General features: G+C 41.4%; 1 pseudogene; it reads right to left on the reverse strand.

Moving 5' to 3' along the window:
• Positions 1–21,127, reverse strand: part of LOC144509695 (scavenger receptor cysteine-rich domain-containing protein DMBT1-like) — a 391,264-nt pseudogene that overhangs the window by 360,039 nt on the left and 10,098 nt on the right.

Here is a 21,127-nt window from a genome sequence, read left to right on the forward strand (position 1 = left end):
AGATGGTGGCCAGTTTCCTGCACAGCCTGCAGTCCAGTGCCGGCTGCTAATAGATCCATAGTGCTGTTAGAAATCGATTGGATTGATTTTGGTCCATCAACATTGACCGAATGGTGAGATGGATGAGTTTGAATGTTCTGGTTTTGACAGATCAGCAGAGGATCAGTATAAATCATGACAATGGGAGCCATTCGGCAAATTTCAAAAAGTCAGTCGACCTTTGGATTCTCTAAATCTTGTGCCTTGTCGCAACTCCACGGCCACATTCTCCATCGGGAGGCATCTAGTCTTTGTCAGTGATAGTTGGGTTGACAGATTCTGACACTGATGTAGGTGAGAGCCCTATTCTTCTGCTTCTACTGATAGACTGGATTGCCCCAAGGAAGCCTTAGTTTCTGCTTATGCCAAGTCAGCTGTTCGCAAAATGGACTCGATTACTGAGTTCTGACAACAGGCGGAGTGTCTTGCACTCTCCCGCATTTTGGTAGGATACAACTGCTTGGAAACTCCATTACTCTGAAAATTTATGTTATAAGATACTGGGCCAGTGATTACAATTATCTTCCCGTGTACACAAACTGCCAGCAATTCAAAAACAAAAAATTACGAACAAATATGACGCAATTTATCAGTGTCCAGAATGGAAAGAGGCCCCGCGGCCCAACTTATCCATGCCGCCCCATTTTTACCATTAAGTTAGTTTCAATTGCCAGCATTTGGCCCAAATCCCTCTATACCCATCTTATCCATTTAACTGTCTAAATGCTTTTTAAAAGGCAAAATTATCCCCACCTCTTCGATTGACTCTGGCAGCTCGTTCCAGATATTCAGAACCCTCTTCGTGAAACACGTGCCCCTCTGGACGCTTTTATATCTTTCCCTTCTTACCTTAACTCCATTCCCTCTAGTTTTAGACTCCGATACCTTTGACTGTCTAGCTGATCTGTGCTGCTCATTATTTTATGGACCTCTATAAGATCATCCTTAGGCCTCCTACGATCCAAGGAAAAATATTCTGTCTATCCCGCCCCTCATTAAAATTTAAACTATCATGTCCTGGTAGCCTCCTAGCAAATCCTTTCTGCACTATTTCTAGTTTAATAATATCCTTTCTATAATACGGGGATTAGAACTGTATACAGTATTCTAAGTGTGGCCTTACTAATGTCTCGTCCAACTTCAGCCAGATGTCCCAATATCTGCATTCAATGTTCTGACCATTGAAAGCAAGCATGCCGAATGCTTTCTTCGCCACTCTGTCCACCTGGGAGTCCAATTGCAAGGAGCTGTGAACCTGTGCTCCTAGGTTTCTTTGTTCTATAACTGCCCCACCCCCAACGCCCTAGCACTTACTGAGTAAGTCCTGCCCTGATTCGATCGAACAAAATGGATCACCTCGCATTTATCTAAATTAAACTCCAACTGCCGTTCATCAGCCAACTGGCCCAATCGATCAAGATCTCGTTGCAAGCCTAAATACCCTTCTTCACTGTTCACTATGCCACAAATCTTGTTGTCATCTGCAAATTACTAACCATACCTCCTAAATTTTGATCCAAATTATTAACGTAAATTTAAGTGAAATGAGATGTTTGCCCTGGCTGAATCGTGGTAATCTTTGTGATGAACTTTCTTATCCTCCGCCCTCATTGTCCCCGATCCCCGATTGTTGGAGAACGAGATCAAGGCGGCTTCTAATTCACTGGCACATCACCGAATCCGGCGGTCGACCTCCCGAGTAGTACCCATCTTCAAAGCTCATTTCATCCGGAAGCAACAGGTCGAGCCGGACATTTTTGAATTCGTCAAAATGCCGGCCAGTTAGTTGTTTGAACGTTCAAAGGGATTGGGTTCCTTTGTGTTCATGTCTTATGTGGGCTAGCGAAAGGCTGAGTGTACAGAAAACTGGAAGCAAGGACAATCACCCATTCAACTGGAGGTAAAAAATACCATCTGTGGAAGCCGAAGCCGAGTTAGAGCAATGGAATTTGAGAATGGTGTTCCTGGCCAAAAGATGTAAGTCTCATCTTCATAGACTGATGGATGTGTTCGGTCGATTAATGGTTAAAAATGTTTTCAGCTTCGTGGGATTATTTTGCTGATCTTTGTGATGAGAAGGTGATGAGAATTCAGAGAGCTTCCATTTGATGGACAAGCAGCTTTGCGAAGGTGGGAATATTCAGAGAGTTCTGGGGAAAACAAATCCTCACTGAAAACCTGAACCTTTGAATTTGCAAAAGGGCTGTTCTCACTTTTCAGCTTGTTCTCGATCAGCCAATGAAGAAGAATGCTTCATTCTCCACTCACTGAATTTGACATTCTATTCATGACTGCAGGGAAGTTTAAAATAAAAGAGAAAATATTGAAATAAACTCAGCAGATCTGACGGAATCAGTGGAGAGAAACCATCCAGAGTCCGAATTTTCTTCAGAGCTGCTGACAAAACTGCGGTATATTTCTAGAATTTTCTGTTTTGAATTCGGATTCCACCATCTGCAATATTCTTTTTTCCATCAGTATACCGACATTTAAAAAAATGTTTATGGGATATGTCTGTCGCTGGCTGGGCCAGCATTTATTACTCATCCCTGGGGGGTACTTAAGAGTCAACAACATTGCTGTGTGTCAGTAGTCTCATGTGGGACAGACCAGGTGAGGACGGCAGATGTCGTTCCCTCAAGGGCACAGGTTACCAGATGGAGTTTGTCCTGTGAACAGGATTGTGAATAATAGTGAGACTTCAGATCAAATACTGAGACATGATTGGGATTCACTTTGTATATTTCGATCTGATATTCATTAGTAGCTATGGAATGATTACTGTGAGAGTTACACAGTCCCTTTCAATCTGATAGTAGATGTGGTTTGGCGATGGGATTTATGTATAAACATGTCAGCGTGACCAAGATGAAGTGAAATTGGAAAGATTCAATTCTCCCCTGTTCTGATGGAATGTTAGATTAAAAATATGTGCTGGCAGATGGGTTCAGAGAGGAACTGTGTACTTCTGCTGTGTGTGCCTGCGGAACTGAAGATCTGTCTATGCCTCTGTCAGAGATAATGTCGCTGCTGTGTGTCAGAAGGAGCTGTCCACATTATTCATTGTATCTCAGATAGAGGGTGGAATTAAAAACAGAACAGAAAGTCTGGAATGTGGTGAAGGACAGTTGAGATTTAATGCTAAAGGTGCAAATATGTGATGGTTAAAGTGCCGAATCCTCACACAATGGCATCAGGGTAAGTTATTGGTTAATTCGTGAACATTGTAGCAATTTCTTCAGAAATGAGTTCGGGAAGAATGTCACACGTAATAACTCCTTAAAATAGAATGTGATGAGTGGTATGCCACTGGGATCTGTGCTGGGTCCAAAACGTTCTTACAATTTGTATGTAAATGACTTGGATGAGGGGACTGAAATAATGGTTGCTCAATTTGCGAATGACACAAATATTGGTAGACAATTGTAATGAGGGCGTAAGGAGGCTACAAAGAGACATAGATCGGTAACGTGAGCAGACAAATACCTGACAAATGGAATATAAAGTGGAGTAATGGGAAATTCACCATTTTGATACGAATAATACAAAATAAGCTTATTATCTAAATTATGAGAGACGGTAGATCTCTAAAGTGCCTAGGAATCTGAGTGTCCTGCTGCATGAATCACATAAAAAGCTAGTATACAGCTACAACAATCATTAGGAAAGCTAATATAAGGGTAACATTTCCTGTGAGGGGAAATTAATACAGAAATCGGGAGGTTGTGCTTCAATTAGACGGGGCATTGGTGAGACTACAATGGGAGAATTGTGTACAGCTATGGTCTCCTTATTTAAGGAAATATGCACATCTATTGGAAGCAGTTCAGAAAAAGTGTCCTGCACTAATATCTGTAATGGGCTGGTTGCTGATGAAATAAGTTTGGCGAGATCAGGTTTGCATTCACTGCCGTTTAGGAGAGTAAGAAGCGATTTGATGAAAACCTCTAAGATCCTGACGAGCACTGAATGGGTACATGTGGAAAGGATGTTCTCACTTGCTGGAGAATCTAGAACGAGGGGCCACTATTTGCAACATGAGGTCGTCCACTTGCCGGACAATACTTTTTTATTCTTGTACATTCAGCGATTAGTTAATGAATTCCTAACGTGTGCCAAATTTCCCATTTCCTTGTTTGATTACACCCAACACACATTGTTTCTGAACTCTGACATCAATAACGTCACAGATCCCCAATTTGACAGCAGAGGGCGCTGCTTCTTCACCTGACATTGTTCTCTCACCGCTGGTGCCGTTGTGTCATTCCCACACGCTCTGTCACTCACTCCTCCCACCGCTGGCGTCGCTGTCTCACTCCTATCGCTCTGTCACTCTCTCCTCCCACTGCTGGTGCCGCTGTGTCTCCCCTTCTCGGTCTGTCAATTTCTTCTCCCACCGCTGATGTGGCTGTTTCTCGTCATCTGACTCTGGCAACCCTAATACGGCTGGTGTCGCCCATCTCTGCCCTTTTCGCCCGGTCAATCTTTCCTCCAACCGCTTCACTCGCTGTCTCTCCCCCTCTGGTTCTGTCACTCTCCTCCCACAGCGAATGTCTCTGTTCCTCCTCCTCCTCTCACTCGTATTTTGGCACAGTGGTTCGCGGTGCTGCGAGACAGTGCCAAGGAACGGGTTCAATTCCTGGCTTGGGTCAGTTCATGTGCCAAGTCTGCACATACTCTCCATATCTGTATGAGTTTCCTACCACACTCCGAAAGATGTGCTGGTTTGGATGATTCGCCATGCTAAATTCTCCCTCAGTGTACCCGAACAAGCGCCAGCATACTAGAGGATTTTCACAGTACCTTCATGACAATGTCACTGTAAGCCTACTTGTGATAATAATAAATACACTCTCTCTTCCAACCGCTGGTGCCACTGTCTCTGAAATTCTCTTTTCAACAACTTTATTGACAACAACGCGTTGTGCACCTGACACAGCGGAATACGGCAAGTTCACAGGCAGAAAACACGCGCGAGCGAGGTGGGCCGAAATGTAAGCTTTTCCGTCTTAATCTGCGCTCAGAGAATTATCTCTGAATTGTCCAGTTTTACTACAATTTCCAGTATTTATGTATTTATAAAATGCCAGTCTTCAGCTAATTCATATTTTTGTTTTAATGGCCGTAACGACCGAAGAATCGTTAGAATTACCAGACGATCTGCAGTAAATGAAAACTAATGGATTACTGGATACAAGTCTTGTGGAACTAAAATGAAAAGGAGACATGGAAATCTGACCAGCATCTTCACACCTCCCAGCACTCAATGGTCTCTAATGTTCGGGGCAATGCTGGAATGGAACATCGTATTGTATTTAGTTGCTGGGGAAATGCAGAGGACCCTCCCTCTGGCCTCCATTACGATCGAGAGCGCATTAAATGACGAGAACGGAAATAAATCATGTATTTATCTGCCCTAATCTTTATTTAAGGGAAGCTTTTACAAACTATATTTCAAATGTACTTGACAAAAATACGCATCAAATCTTGAGTTCTAATAACGGTTCCGTTCCACAATGCGATGTTACAGCTTTAATATGGACAGTGCAATACTCAATATGCATTCTGCGTTGTTTTCATTGTTGACTGAACAAAGGTTTACACTTTCAAGCAAAACAAAAAGAGAAATGTGAATTCACAAAACACAGCCTGAAGTAATATCCTATTTTTACAGAAACAACAATATTCATATCTGGACATATTCGACATGGCGATATTTGTGGAAATGTTAAGGTGCGCCCCCTTTCATTTAATGCCATTATTCATATGTCTGAGGACGTCACATCCTGAATTTGTTGATGACTATGACCTGAAACGGTAAAAGAGAATAGAGTGAGAATTACAATCATTTCCACAAGCAGTTCAACACTTCACAAGTACTTCTTTATTATATTTCAGCTCAACTGGCCGTTTCTTTCTACGCAAAACACACTGCACATTCTCTCCGATACCTTCAATGTAATGCATCACTGAAAATACTGCAGGAAATCACAGCAGAAATCATGTGGGACAGGTCACATCCCTACACTGAGGCACCCCCATTGGAAAATGTCATAAAATACGGTTTAACAGTATAATGTATATGTGTAACTTCGGAGATGAATGGTCACTGCCCACTGACGGTTACAATCCCGGGGTTGTGCCAGAGATAACATTGTTGTTCTTAGCTGGCGTGGAAGGAACCGATAAAATGGGATCAATGCCAATCTACTGTGGGGATAGACATATTTTTGGTGAACTTTGGGTTTAAAGTAGGTTCTTTGTTTCATACAATTCTGAGTATTCGCGACAGGAACTCAAACCAAATGCCGCATTATTCTTTGATCGGCTGCACACCAGAGCGAGTATATTCCACACAAGAGGGCGGGAGACTGCAGTAATAATCAGAGATGATAATCAATTCAGAAACCAGTCGCAGCATGGGACTCCATGAAGGACATCAGAAAGGACAGGGATTTCCTCACAGTATCCATGAAATGCTAAATTTCAAGCTGAAGTCAGCTTTTTTCATTAATTTAGCAATCAATTAAACATTACACAAAAACAACAATATTCAAATATTGGAATATAATACAAGTACTTGTGACGGTTTGTACTGATTGTGGAAATGATTGTGCGAATTTTAATCGCTGGTTGAAAACATGTTTTCATAGCCTCTCAGCTGGAGCTAGTTAATTAGAAAGCAGGATTAATGTAGCTTCAGAAGCCTTCAATTTCGGGCCAAAAACAGAAGGCTGTACAGTGTAGCCTTGTCTGGAATTTCGTGAAACAGGAAGTCACAAGGCTGAGTTTGAGGGAATGATGCAATTTAATTGAAAAGTTTATTTCAATCTAATTATCAATCTGAAGTCCAGAATGTTTTAAATTAATAAAAAACAAAATAAGGGCAGCACGGTGAGACAGTGGTTAGCACTGCTGCCTCACACCATCAGTTTTCTCACAGCACCCCGTTTTCAATCCCGACCTGATTGTGAATTTTGCATATTCTCACCGTGTCTGCGTGGCTTTCCTCCGGTTTCCTCCCACAGTCCAAAGAAGCTCAGGTTAGATTGACTGGCCATGCTAAATCGCCCCTTAGTGTTAGGGAAACAAGCAGGGAAAATATTTAGGGCCTGGCGCGGAGGTCCCACTGTTGGTGGACTGATTTCGGGAGTTAGGAAGTCAGTTGAAAAGTATTACCTCAAATGTAGTGATTTCAGAGTTACTGTCCGCTCCACGTGTTCGTCAAAGTATATGCAGCAGGACGTATTGATTGAGTATCTGACTGGGAAATGGTGCTATGGTGAGGGGATTCAGATTCCTAGGACGTTGGGATCGGTTCTCGGGGTGGGGAGGGGGGGCGGGGATCAAAACTAAATGGGCGGGTTGCACCTGGCTATGACTAGACATGCTGCCCTATCGCGAGTATTTGATAATGTGGTTAGGAAGGGATGAAATGGAATGACAAGCGGATGGAAACGCAAACTATGCGACAAAGGAAAGAGAAACACGAGAAACAGGAATAAAAGAGAGAACAGTAAAATGCAAAATGGGGAGATGGGATAATCAAGGGCGAGAGGCAAATATGGCCACAACACAAATAATGATTAATAATGGCAAAAAAGGCAACCATCAACGCTTTATATCTTAATGCACAGAGTTCGGAATAGGTTAGACAAACGGACCGTGCAAACCAAGGTAACTGGATTTGACTGAGTAGCTTTTACGGAGACTTGGTTGAAAGTAAATCAGAGCTGGGAACTAAATTTTCAGGGACATTCGACCTTTCACAATGTCAGGAGGGAAGGAGAATATGGTGGGGTAGCACTGTTATTAAGGGCTGAAATAAGCAACTTTGTGAAGGAGCATCTCGGCATGGATGAAATAGCGTCCATGAGGGTGGAGGTAGAAAACAGCAATGGAAAAACACATTGGTAGGTGGATATAAGAGACCCTGAAACAGTATCCACGTCGCAGGAAAGGCAATATATCAACAAATAATAGGAGCATGTGAAAACAATAGAACAATAATTATGTGTCAATTTAATCATTGTGTTGATTGTTTTAATAAAGTTGGGAAGGATAGCTGCAGCAACAAAGTCACAGAAGGTATTATGGATAGATTACTGGAGCAATATTTCATGGTGAACACCAGGGAACAGCCAATCTTGACTCTCGTAATGGTTCAAGGGGCAGCCTCAATAAATGACCGCCGAATAAAGCATCCCCTGGGAAGTTGTGATCATATCATGATAGAGTTGAATAATCAGTTTGAGAGTAAAATCTCTGTCAGAAACAGCGATGTTTGAATTAAATGAAAGGGATTCCAATGTGAGCATGGAGTTAGCTGAAGTAAACTGGGCGGATAGTTTAGCAGGAAGACAGTAAGCATGCAGTGTCCGGAATTTAAGGGGGTAATTCAAGACTCTGAGCAAAAATATATCCTCAGTCGAAGTAAAAATTCCAAGAGAGGGATAAACCAATCATGGCTCACCATGGAATTGAAGGAGAAAATTGATTTTAAAGGCAAACACGATAAGGAAATATATGTCATTCATCAGCCCAAAGACTGGGAAACATTCAGAATCTAGCAAATAAGGTAGAAAAAGGTATGATAGAGAAAGAAATAAATACTACGAAGAGCAAGAAATATAAAAACTGACAAAAGATCTTGGCTAAATATATAAAAAGGCAGAGAGCTCAAAACAATTCAACTTAGAAAATGATTCTGCGGAAGTCGTTTTGGGGAACAAGGAAATGGTCGAGGCGTTAAACAGATATTTTGCTTCATACTTAATGGTGGAATATATTTCGAACACCCCATTAGTACTACAGAATATGGCGGAGGAATTAAGTACCATGTCCATCACTGGAGAATGAAATATTAGACAAACTAAGGGGCATAAAGGGGAATAAATCCGCTGGCCTTGCAATTATCATCCTAATCGTAGTAGCCACAATGGATGCATTGACTGCGATTTTCCAGAAATCCTTGGTTTATGGAGAAGGGCTTAAGGATGGGAAAATTGCCAATGTGACAACTCCATTCACAAAGAGAGAGGGAGGCAGAAAACGGCTAACAAAAGATAACCCCAACATCAATCATTTGTAAAATGTTGAAATTAATTCTTAAGGAAGTGACAACAGCACATTTGGACAATTATAAACTAATCAAGCAGAGTCGGTGTGGCTTCAAGGACAGAAAATCGTATTGACAATTTATTAAAAATTTCAAAAGATGTGTCAATCTCATTGGATAGTGCGGAAGCAATAGATGTGTTGCTTTCGGATTCCAGAAGTCTTCACCAAAGTAGCTCACAAAAGGTTAAGTCATAAGATAAGAGCCCGTGGTTTTGGAGGTAATATATTGTCACTGATAGAGAATTGGCTAATGAGCAGGAAACAGCCTGTGGGGATAAGGGGCTCTTTTTCAGTTTGGCCAGCTGTAGCCTGTAGGGTTCCACAGACATGACTGCTTGACGAAACTCTTAACAACATATTTTAACAACTTGGAGGAGGATCTAAATCTACTGGAGACAAATTTAAAGATGATACTAAAATTCGTAGAGCGACAAATTTTGAGAGGGCGGCAAACATTTTACAAAGATATATTGAAAGCTTAAGTGAGTGGGCAGAAAATGGCACGAGTAAAATGAGAAGTTGTTCTTTTTAGAAGGGAAAACTAAATAATGTTGAATTATTGAATTGGACAAAACCTACAGGAAGCTAAAATATACAGGAACTTGGTGGTACTTGTGCACGAATCATAGAAGGGCACACACAGGGTTCTCAGGTAATGATTACCTGATACTGGAAAGACCAAAAATTGAGTACTGAGCATTTATGGTCGCTTATTTAATGGAAACACCATTTGATTAAGAGCAGCTCAGAAAAACATCCCCAGGGTGATCGCACGCATCACGGGACAGTTTTAGGAGGAATAGCTTGCCGCTATACGCATTGGTACTCAGAAGAATGAGAGGTGATCTCATTTAAACATAGGATTCTTATGGGGATTGGCAGGGTAAATTCTGAGAGGATGTTGGACCCATTAGAAATTCTAGCACGAGACTGCGTAGTCTCAGAATAAAGGGGCAGCAATTTCAAACTGAAATTTGAAGGATTTTCTCTTGTCAGCGAGTTGTGAATCTTTGGAACTCGTTGCCACAGAGAGCTGTGGAGGCAGAGCACTTGTGCACATTTAAGGCTGAGATAGGTACATTATGGATCAGTAAAATAATCGAGGGTTACGAGGAAAGGGCAAGAGAGTAAATATGATTAATGTCTGATCAGTCATGACTCACTGAAGAGTGGAACAGTATCGAAGGGCTGAACGGCCTCATCCTGTTCCATTTTCTTATCAACTTACTATGTACTGACCCCGAGCGACTGTGTAAGAAGTGGAACAATTGGAGTTTTATCTCACTCAGAGTGCCGTGATCACCGCTGGAATTTGTCAAAGTGAAGATACCGTCAGGATCCCGCTTCAGCAGCAAGTGCCCCATCTGATAGTCAATGACTTCAGTCACAGCATCGTCATATTCTGTCAAAGCAGGAGCTGAGAGATAAAAGTGTTTGAATTCAAGTTAATTAGTAATGACGGACAGTTAGTATGATATCCTTAAATGTCTATTTCAACAGTAATTACGGGACAGAGACGTTGATCTATTGTGGCGTGGAGGCCAGTGAATTAGTGCATGGAGAATTATTGGACGAAATTTTGTTTAGTTTTTTCAATTATAGTTCAAGTTCATACCGTTCCAACTAAGTCATAGATTCCACAAAGCAGGACACAATTAACAGCCAAGAGAGGCTTCTGGGGAAATACATGGAACTTCTTTTTAAAAAAAGTCATTTAAATTTGTGGAAACAATGATAAGACATTGTTTCAGACTCAAAGTTTCTGTAACTGAAATCATTCTGCAATACCTGAGCTGCTTGGCACTGTCATTTCATGGTGTACACGTCATGGTGCATGTTTGAAGATTTCAGAAGCTATTTTAGAGATTGCAGAGAGAGAAGGCTCGGAAGGAAATTGCAGGCTTTGAACTTCGACCTACCCTGAATAGAGGAGGATTCCACTTCAGGATATGCTGATCCAGGATCCATGTCTCCCAAACTGTGGCTGGTGTAATATTCAATCTGTTTGAACGATTCAACGCTTGAAGAAACTGGTAAGCACACAATAATTGGTTGTTTGGCAAATTGTTTGTGGCGTCATTACGATGTTATCATGACACAGAGTGATTCAGAAAGTCGGAGTCGAGATCACAACTTCATTGCCTCTGTGGCAATATCCTAGCATTTGATCATAGCATCAATTTGGGAGTACAGTCAGCAGACTGGCTGCAGTGGCTCAAGGTGACGAACCAGCACCACCTTATTGGACAAAAGATGTTACTCGGGCTCCGAAATGTCCACTCCCTTAGGACAGATAATGTGTGAGAAATCAGAGAAACGGGAATAATGTAAGAAAAAATCCCTTAGGTCTGGGTCAGTGGACCGGCTTCCGTATTATCCCCCTGTCTTTTATCTTTAGAGATGAAAATTCATAGAATCATAGGTACCCTACAGTGCAAAGGGAAGCTATTTGGCCCATCGATATTGCACTGACAACAATCCCACCCAGGCTCTATTCCCGCAGCCCCACATATGAACCCTATTAATCCCTCTGACCTACACTAACAGGCAATTTAGCATGGCGAATCAACCGAATATGCACATCTTTTGACTGTGGGAGGAATCGAGAGCACCTGAAGGAAAGTCACGCAGACACGGGGAGAAGGTGCAAACTCTACACAGACTGTGACCCAAGCCGGTAATCGAACCCAGGGCTTGGAGCTATGAGGCAGCAGTGCTAGCCACTTTGCCACCATCCGCCAGCAGTAGTGAAAACACTGGGGATTTTCACAGTAACTCCATTGCAGTGGTAACTTAAAACTATTTGTGACTAGTAAATACACTTTTACTTTCTTCTCATGGAAGCCCCGTGCAAGACACCAGAAACAAGCATGAAAAGGAAATAAGATCTCGTTTTTTTATTCTGTTCAGCCATTCAGGATAGGTATCAGCCCTCCTTACTGCTAATGTCTTTGTAAATTGCTTTCAACCCTCTCCTGATTCCTGTATCGTTTTACAAAAATCCCGTTGAGATCCATACAATCCACTCAAAATGGCGTCAGAGCAATGTTCGAATGACTTAAAACTTCACTTTTGTACTTCTTATAAATGCAGCATATTGTGTCAATGCTTGAGATCGGAAACAAAACAGAAAACGCCAGACAGAGTCAGCAGGTCAGGCATGAAAACGAGTAATTGGCATTCAAAATGTTGCCTTCGTTCTCTCTACAGATCTGCTGAGTTGTCCATCATTATCCGCTCTTTTGTTTTGGAAAAGAACTTTTCTGTTTGCTTTGGCTTCTGGTGAACTTTTCTGAGTGGGTTGAATTAATTTTGTACCTTTGTATTTTAGTCAATTTTATGAACTATGACATTTAATTTCTTCTTAAGTATAATGCATTAAATTATTTTTTTCTCACCAAGTTATCATTTATCAGTTAAATATATTGAGCTTCATTTTCAAATCTTCTGTCCGTTATAGCAAGTTTATGAATGTTTTCTTGTAATCCCCTTGGCTACTTTTCTGTCCAAAAAATGCTATCATCGTTAAAATGTACTTTGATTAGATCAATTATAAGCAAGTGATCCCAGTGCCGGATTCATCTGGAACACCAATACTAATTGTCTTGCGTTTATAGAAACAAATTTTACCCTAAATTTGATAGCTTTATTGCAGCCAATCCATACCAACTTTTTCACTTCCTACATGATTCCATGCACATGAAATAAAGACTTGTATACGCTGTTCACTGCCAGTCGGTTTCAAACACTTTACAACTAATGAAGTGGTTTTGAAATGTCGCCTTCGCAATACAGAAATTCGGAAGACAATTTTATGCATTGCAATCTTTGATGGTAAATAACAACCAATTAATAATGAAGTGGTAATCTGACTTCGTGATTTTGTTCAAGTGCAAAATTTTGTTCCGGACAAACCTGCTAACTTAAGTTTTCTTTCATATGTTCAGCTGATCATTTATAACCAAAAGAAAGTGCATCTTGGCCATTGGGTGAATAGCTCCTATGAAAGGTCATATCGCCAAGTCTGCAGCAACTCGCTGAGCACAGCAGCGGAGTGTCAGCTTTATTTATTTATTGAAGTGTTGGAATTGAACATGGATCTGGAAACGTTTGAGATACAGGAAAGGTTGGAACTTACTGAAAGAGAGCAGACAGGACATTGTCCCATTCATTGGTGTATGAGATGGCAGTTTCCCAAACGAATGTTGGGCACGAGAAAAATACTTTTATGGTGTTTACCGTATCTACTCTGATGACGTTTGTGAGATTTTAATGATGTTGATTATGTGAGGGATCTCACCATGTGTACTGACTTCTTAATATTGCTTTCATGTAGATATTTCCTTTCCTTCTTTTGTCGAAATTCGATTAGCTTTCTTCCCAATAATGTTCAGCAAATTGATATCTATTTTTCTGGCATTCTCCTTTTTCTTTCCGAATCATAGCATCAATATTTGCTTTCCGCCAGCAGTCTGGCATTACACCCTTTAGTAATGATTCGGTGAAAAACTACAATTCTGCCTCTGCTAGAATTTTGCCTTCTTTGAAAATGCATGGATGGAAATGTTCCCAATGAGTTTGATGTATTTATGAATTGGCCATTTTATAACTGTTTTGATTGAATATTTTGCTATTTTATTTAACAGTCCATTATTCACTAATATAGCTGTCCTCGTTTGTCATCTTAACTAATTACAAGATTTTTTTCCCGATTCCACTTGGCTCAGTTCACTACTCCACTGAGTCTAACACATTTCCCCCGTTGTTTTTCCTTGTTTGCATTTGTTTTTTGCTTGTTCCTGTTGTATTTTTTCTTTAATTCGGTCCAAAAATGGTTTTAAAACTACCCATTTTCGCAACAAAAAAAACCCCTATTGCACTCCAGGTATTTCCCAAATACTAATCTGCCCCTGTAATTAGGCGCTGTCTATAAGGCCACCAGTAATGTATTGAATTAATTTACATATTCAATCAAATGTTTTACTTATTATTTAGATAAGACTTTGATGTGTGCAAGGAACAAAGCAGTTGAAAATTGGAAACAGTTACTCTACCCGCTATTTATACTCAGAAGTCAAACGTATTAGAACAACAAAGAACAAAGAACAATACAGCACAGGGACAGGCCCTTCGGCCCTCCAAGCCCGCGCCGCTCCCCGGTCCAGGATTTCCACAAAGTATTCTTGAACAATAATGAGCATTGGTAATTGAATCAGTGCTCGAACCCTCTGAAGATAAATGAGGACATTTAATTTGTCTCCATTCCACATGAGGACGGTTATGCCCATGGTTAAAGGGGGTAAACATGAAGCGGTATTTTTCCAGTATGGCTTGGTTAAAAAAACACAAACCTGAAGCACGAGACTGAGTGTTTAGCTTGTCGGGAGGAATATTATCTATTTCTTCATAAATGGCTTGGTATAAAATAGAAGGTGGATCCCAGTCACCCGCGACAGGTTATATTGGAGGAAGATCGGGGCAGTTAACATATTGCTACATTCTGGAACTATATTTCTGTTTATGAATTTTATTGATTTCATATCTCACTCTATGTCGAGGTTAGATTCAAACCAGGGCCCCGCGGAATTTATCTTGTTTCTCTGCATCATGAATCCAGTGATGATACCACTGCCTCCATCACAAGGAACATTGAGGCACTTCGAGATTAATGAAGGTCAGCGCATAAGATATAAGTCAAGAGAATTCGGTGCGAGTTCAGATACATGCAGTCGTTTTGTTTATCTGTTCAAAACTAGCGGTGCAAAAGGCAGACACTCATCATATTCCGTGGCCATGTTTTAACATGGAACAGATCGCTAACCTGTCGCCAGAGGGGCGCCACTCCAAACCAAGCATGGCCGAACAGGAATATCTCCCGCTCTCACCGCCTGACATTGTTGCCTTGGAAGGATTTTACACGAAGTTCTGACACTTTGTTCGTATAAAGCCTTGGGACCGAACGTGGAGCACCTGACTCAGAGAGCCAAACTCTACTCACCGGCATAGATCATGTAATATTAGTGGGATAGTTTTTCTGGGATGCAGTATTGGCACTGATAATTGTGGAAAGCCATACCATCACGTCTCAAAATGGGTCGCGTACTCTTAGAGAACTTGAGACGGAAAAAAAATTCAGTGTTGGTTTGCAACCAATTGTGATTGGAAACAAAATGCCAGTTGCTGAATAATGAATGAACATATAGGAACATAGAAATTAGGAAGAACATAGGAATTAGGAGCGAGATCGGGCAAGCTATCCATTTGAGCCCGCTCCAGCATTCTATATGATTATGACTGATCTTATCCTGGTCTCAGATTCAAAAACCTGCCTGCTCCATTTGAGCTTTAACCAGCTTTGATTGAGACACATATTTGTTTATTTCTTGAATCTTCTGACTGATTCTGTTTCCCCTACATTCTGGGCAGTCGTTCCACAGGTTCACAACACTCTGAGAGAATTTGTCACTCACCTCAGATTTGGACCGACTTCGTCTCGCTCTAAATCTATGAGCCTTTGTTATAGACAATCCAACAATGGGGAATACCTGTTCAACATCCACCCCATTAATCCCTTTTGCATGTTATACACCTCAATTAGATCCCCCCTTATTCTTTTGAGCTTCAGTGAGTACAAGCCCAAGCTATTCAAACGCTCCTCGTATGGTCGTCCTTTCATCCCTGGAATCAATCTGGTGAACATCCTCTGAATTGCCTCCAGTGTCAGCACATACTTCATCAAGTATGGAGGCTAAATCTGGAACAATACTCCAGGTATGGTCTCACCAAGGCCTTATCCAGTGTTAACAACATTTCTTTACATTTAAAATCCTGTCCTTCTGCAAAAAATATCAATATTCAATTTGCCTTTCTTATTAAATGCTGCACCTGCACATGAACGTTCTGTCATTTATGCACAAGGACACTCAGATCCCTCCGTACTGACACACCTTGAGTATGCTTTCCATTTAAATAATCATTTACCCTTTTATATTTTTCTGGCGAAAATGGATGACCACACACGTATCCACATTAATCTCTATTTGCCATATTCTGGCCCATTCTCCTCCGCCTGTGAATATCCATCTGTAAATTCTATAATCTCAAGAGAGCCTGATTTCCCAGTCATCTTCAGATCATCCGCAAATCTTGCAATATTGCACTCTGGCCCTAATCGCAGGTCAGTTATATCGGTTGTAAACAGTTGAAAACTGTTGCCTACGTCATCCCTCCTGTTACAGTTTCCTCGCTCTCCAGATTAAGGACCCATTTATCCCGACCCTATGCTTTCTCTCACCCAACCAATCCTCTATCAAAGCCAATATTCTGTGCCCAACCCCTGGGATATAACATTCTTGTCCAATGCCTTCTGGAATCTAGATGTGCCCCATCCACGTAATTCCCCTTCATCCATCTCACTGTTTACATCCTCAAAAAGCTCCAGCAAGTTTGTCAAATACAACTTGTTCTTCATAAACTCGTGCTGACCCCCGTGAATTCCGCTTTGTTTTCTATTGATCAGTTATCTCCTGCTTAATGACTGACTCCAGCAATTTACCACCACAAACGTCAAAGTAAGTGGTCTACAGTTTGCCATTTTTTGCGTCTCTCCTTTTTTGAATCAGGGTGTCATATTAGCGTGTTTCCAATCCACTGGTATCTTTCCAGAATCTCGGAAAAATTGGAACATCATAACTAATGCTCCCACTATCTCTACTGCCATCTCCTTTAATACCAGAGGGTGCAGGCCATCAGAGTTCAATTTGTTGAATTCAACTTTTTAATCTATCGCTGCAAAAATGAATCTCATTCCATATCTCATGTACTGGTGGATGAAGCAGGAATATGATTGTAGATGACTCCCTCATTTATATGTAATATTTTCCTGTTTCACGTGTGGCTTGAAATAAATTACTGGCCAATGCTCAGTTAATTTGCTTCTGAAATGTACAGATTTCATTCTGTGCAAAGCGGCAGAGAAAAGAAGCCCCTCTGATGTATGAAGCAACATCCATGATTCACCGTGAGTTCAGGGATATGATTCGAGCCTTACCTTTTATTGATGATCTCCTCTGCATTACTGCCAAAAGGGCGATGAACTCACAGATCAACAGGACACCGAGTGATATGCAGATGACCAGAGGGATGGAAGTGTTTTCATCTTCATGTCCTTGATGAAAGATTCAAGCATGTTTTATCAGACAAGATGTCTACAATGTTTTAAAATAAGTACACGATTAGCAAACACTCAGATTATCGTTAGAAATTGACGAAATTAAGGAAATGCCAATGTGTCACAATTATTTATCCTAATGTTAAATTAGCCATAATAGTGACTGATATCTATTACTGATGTGGAGATGCCGGCGTTGGACTGGGGTAAACACAGTAAGAAGTTTAACAACACCAGGTTAAAGTCCAACAGGTTTATTTGGTAGCAAAAGCCACACTTTTGTGTGTGGCGTTTGCTACCAAATAAACCTGTTGGACTTTAACCTGCTGTTGTTAAACTTCTTACTATCTATTACTGAGTCATAGCTGAAGGCGTGGACGGAGAGGTCGGAGATAGATCAGGACCTGATGAAGATATGGTAAAAGGGGCACAATTATTTGCATTGTTGGTCAGAAAGACATCTGAAAACATGATTTATATTCTGCAAAAATAGGCCGATCAACGTCGCACAGTCCCAAACTGCACCGCTCAGCGGGACACTTACCGGAGCACATCACACTGGCACCTTCCTTGTGATCACAGTCAGCTTGAGGTAATGACGAAGAAGGGCAGTCAAGCAGAAAGGCTTCGCTTCCGGTGCACTTCACCTCATCCAGCCAGATAGTACCGTTACCCTGCCCAAAAGCGGCCCCTCCTGTGGTCTCGAGAGCAGAGCCACAACCCAGCTGTCTGCAGACAACACTGGCATCGTTCATATCCCAGGAATCATCACACACCGTGGTCCAGTCTCTATGACAGAATAACTCCACTCTACCGGAGCAGCTGTTGTTACCTCCAGCCAAGCGCAATTTTTGTCCTGAATTTGACAAAGATAATAAACAAATTATTAGGCTTGATGTAGCACAAATGAGGAATGCAATCAGGTAGCTGCTTCATTAATGTTGAAAAAACACCTGATTCTCGCTTGCAGCCGTTTGCACGATCCTGCTGTTGCTTTGGTGTACCTCTCTCTGTTGATAAGACAAACATGTTGACTCCATGAGCTACATCAACATTTCAAAGCTCACCTGCAAGCAAAATGATTGATTGCGTTACCGGAACAAATGACACCTGCATCGTCCAAATGTGTACAGTTGTGTTGACCCCACGGGTCTGCCTGGCACTGCCAGAGGGTCGACTCGCGTGAGTGGCACCCGACATCCTCCAGCCAAATAGGGCCGGATCCCACTCCGAACCGCCCGCTGTAATACATAATGGATTCGGTTATGCCACAATCCAATTGTTTACAGATCACTGCTGCATCTTTTCCACCCAGGTTATCCGAACACACTGTTCCCCAGGTCACATTATAGAACACTTCCACTCTCCCCTCACAGCGATGCTTTCCCTTCACCAAACGTACCTCTTTGTGCTCTGTCAAGCAAATAATAAATATCCAGGTGGTTAAATGATCAATTATGCACCGACAGTAACTAATATATGTTGTGTCGCTTGAGTTCACGGTTTGCCGGAATTCATTTGCCAAGGTCACGAAAAATCAGCAGACATTAAACAAAATAATCACAAATGAGCAGCACTGAATTCCAATCTACACATTTACATGATGGACTCTGTTCAATTATTTGCAGAAGCTGCAAGAATCGTAAGAGAGGGATGCTTTAGGTGTAGTGTGTGCAGACGACTGAATGTGCTTCAAAAATTCCCAAATTCCTGACTCAGGAAAGACAATGGGAAACTAGGGAATCAATTGAAAAGTGGAAGGAAAACTGGCAGCAAAATATCTCGTCACTTAAATAGCAGAATTTGCGTCGTGAGTTTCACATGGAATGCTGCTGGGTCACTGCCAGTTCGGATTTATATTAACTGGTTGGAATTTGGAATCGACAGTTAAGCAATGAAAGTTTATGGGATCAGCACATAGTGAATACTAAAGAGCGCTGCACATTATATAACAAAATAACAATAAATGCCAGGATGCAGATGCAAATGACATCTTAGCTGGAACACTGATAAGTCCTAGATAGGGAATTGTGGTACAAAGCACCAAGTGGCTGCGTGCTGCTTGGGAACTAACATATTTAATGATATATAGTTGTAGTGAAACCTGGTTATCCAGAACAATTAACATATAAACTGGTGAAATCAAAAGCTCGTGTTCTTAATAGTCAGGGCTATTAAATGTAATATTCCCATGACTATAGCTAATAGCGATTTTAGGGGAATCTTGTTCTTCTTCCTTGCACAGAGTTGGAAGAACGTTTATATCTGGAATGTGAAACTTGGTTCTTAAGCATGCACTATGTAAGTAAATAAGAGGGAAAGAAACAGAAAGAAACGCACCAAATAGGGTGGACAACTCAGTTAGCGTTATTTAGGCCAGAATAAATAACAGAGAGGGAGTTGTCCGAATGATCTTTGGAAGCGCTGTTCTTACGTAATTCAGGTACAGATCTTATGTATGAAGCTTCGGTTATAACTGCAGAAACTGGAACAGTTACCAGAGCACATGATGTTCACATCGTCTTTATGATTACAGTCATGGTTACCCCACAATGCATGGGGTCATTCCCAGAGTAATGATTCGTTTCCAGAGCATTCCAGCTCATCCAACCAAATTGGGTTTCCATCTGGTCCAGCCGAAGTAGGAAGAGGAAACCGCAATGCATTTCCACAACCCAGCTGTTTGCACACCACGTCAGCGTCTGACAGATGCCAGGAATCGTCACAAACTGAGCCCCAGGTCCCATTGTGATAAATCTCCAATCGGCCAGCACATTGGCTTCCACCGTCAGTGAGCCTTAACTGCTTGTGTTCTAATAGAAATAAAAATGAAATGTCATGTTTTACTGCTAACACATAACAATATTCTTGTAAAATTCGAGTTATTGGGTAATGTACATCTAATTTGACACCTGTATTTTAACTGTCGTTGGCAGGAAAATAAATCTATGCGGTCGCATGCTACGTGGTCTTACGGAAAATAAGTAATATAGAGAGTAAAAATATTTCGGATATTCTTAACAACCACCCCAACGATTTTGGGATTGCAACTGACCCATTCACTGCTGCATGCTTTATTTTAACATAAATTGTGTAATTATGCTACTTAGTTGTTTCACTTTGAATGTTTCAAGCAGACTTTATACTTCCTTTTTCGCTGCATCCATTTTGTTTGCTATGCATACTTCCTCAGCTATCTCAGTATTTCACACATTTATGTTAGGACATATCTTTAAAGATTGCAAATATGTATTAGCTGGTAGCATCTATGGAGAGCGTAAGGTCAAACACTGACCGTTCCTGTGAACTCACCCAATTTGCTGCTAAAACCCCCATAAGTCCCTTGTTTACTCAATAATTCCGATTTCGAAAATTCTCCGATGACTGTCTCATCCAAAAACACAATCAAAATATTTCTAAATAAACGCGCAAATTCCAACTCAGCAGCAGTGGCCACCGCACGCAGAAACCCACACTCACTCCCACCCCCTCCTCTCCGACACGACCACGAACCCTGACTCTTTGATCTACATTGGATACTTTTCGGTGAATACAAATTAGCTTCAAAATATCATGGTCATGTTCCAAGACATCTATGCTCTCCACCCTTGATCCCGCTCCACGATCGCCAGCCCCACCACCTCACACGTTCATGATAACCAGGGCCAATGCAGTCACTGAAGTGTTCGGATTTCCTTAACACCTGACACTTTTTACAGCAAGCCTTTCTACATCCTTATTTAACGGTCATGGCGCTGGCGACAGGGATACAAGATTGGAATTCCCTCCTTACACATC

This window comes from Mustelus asterias, chromosome 22 (genome assembly GCF_964213995.1).
Source record: "Mustelus asterias chromosome 22, sMusAst1.hap1.1, whole genome shotgun sequence".
NCBI classification, from domain to species: domain Eukaryota; kingdom Metazoa; phylum Chordata; class Chondrichthyes; order Carcharhiniformes; family Triakidae; genus Mustelus; species Mustelus asterias.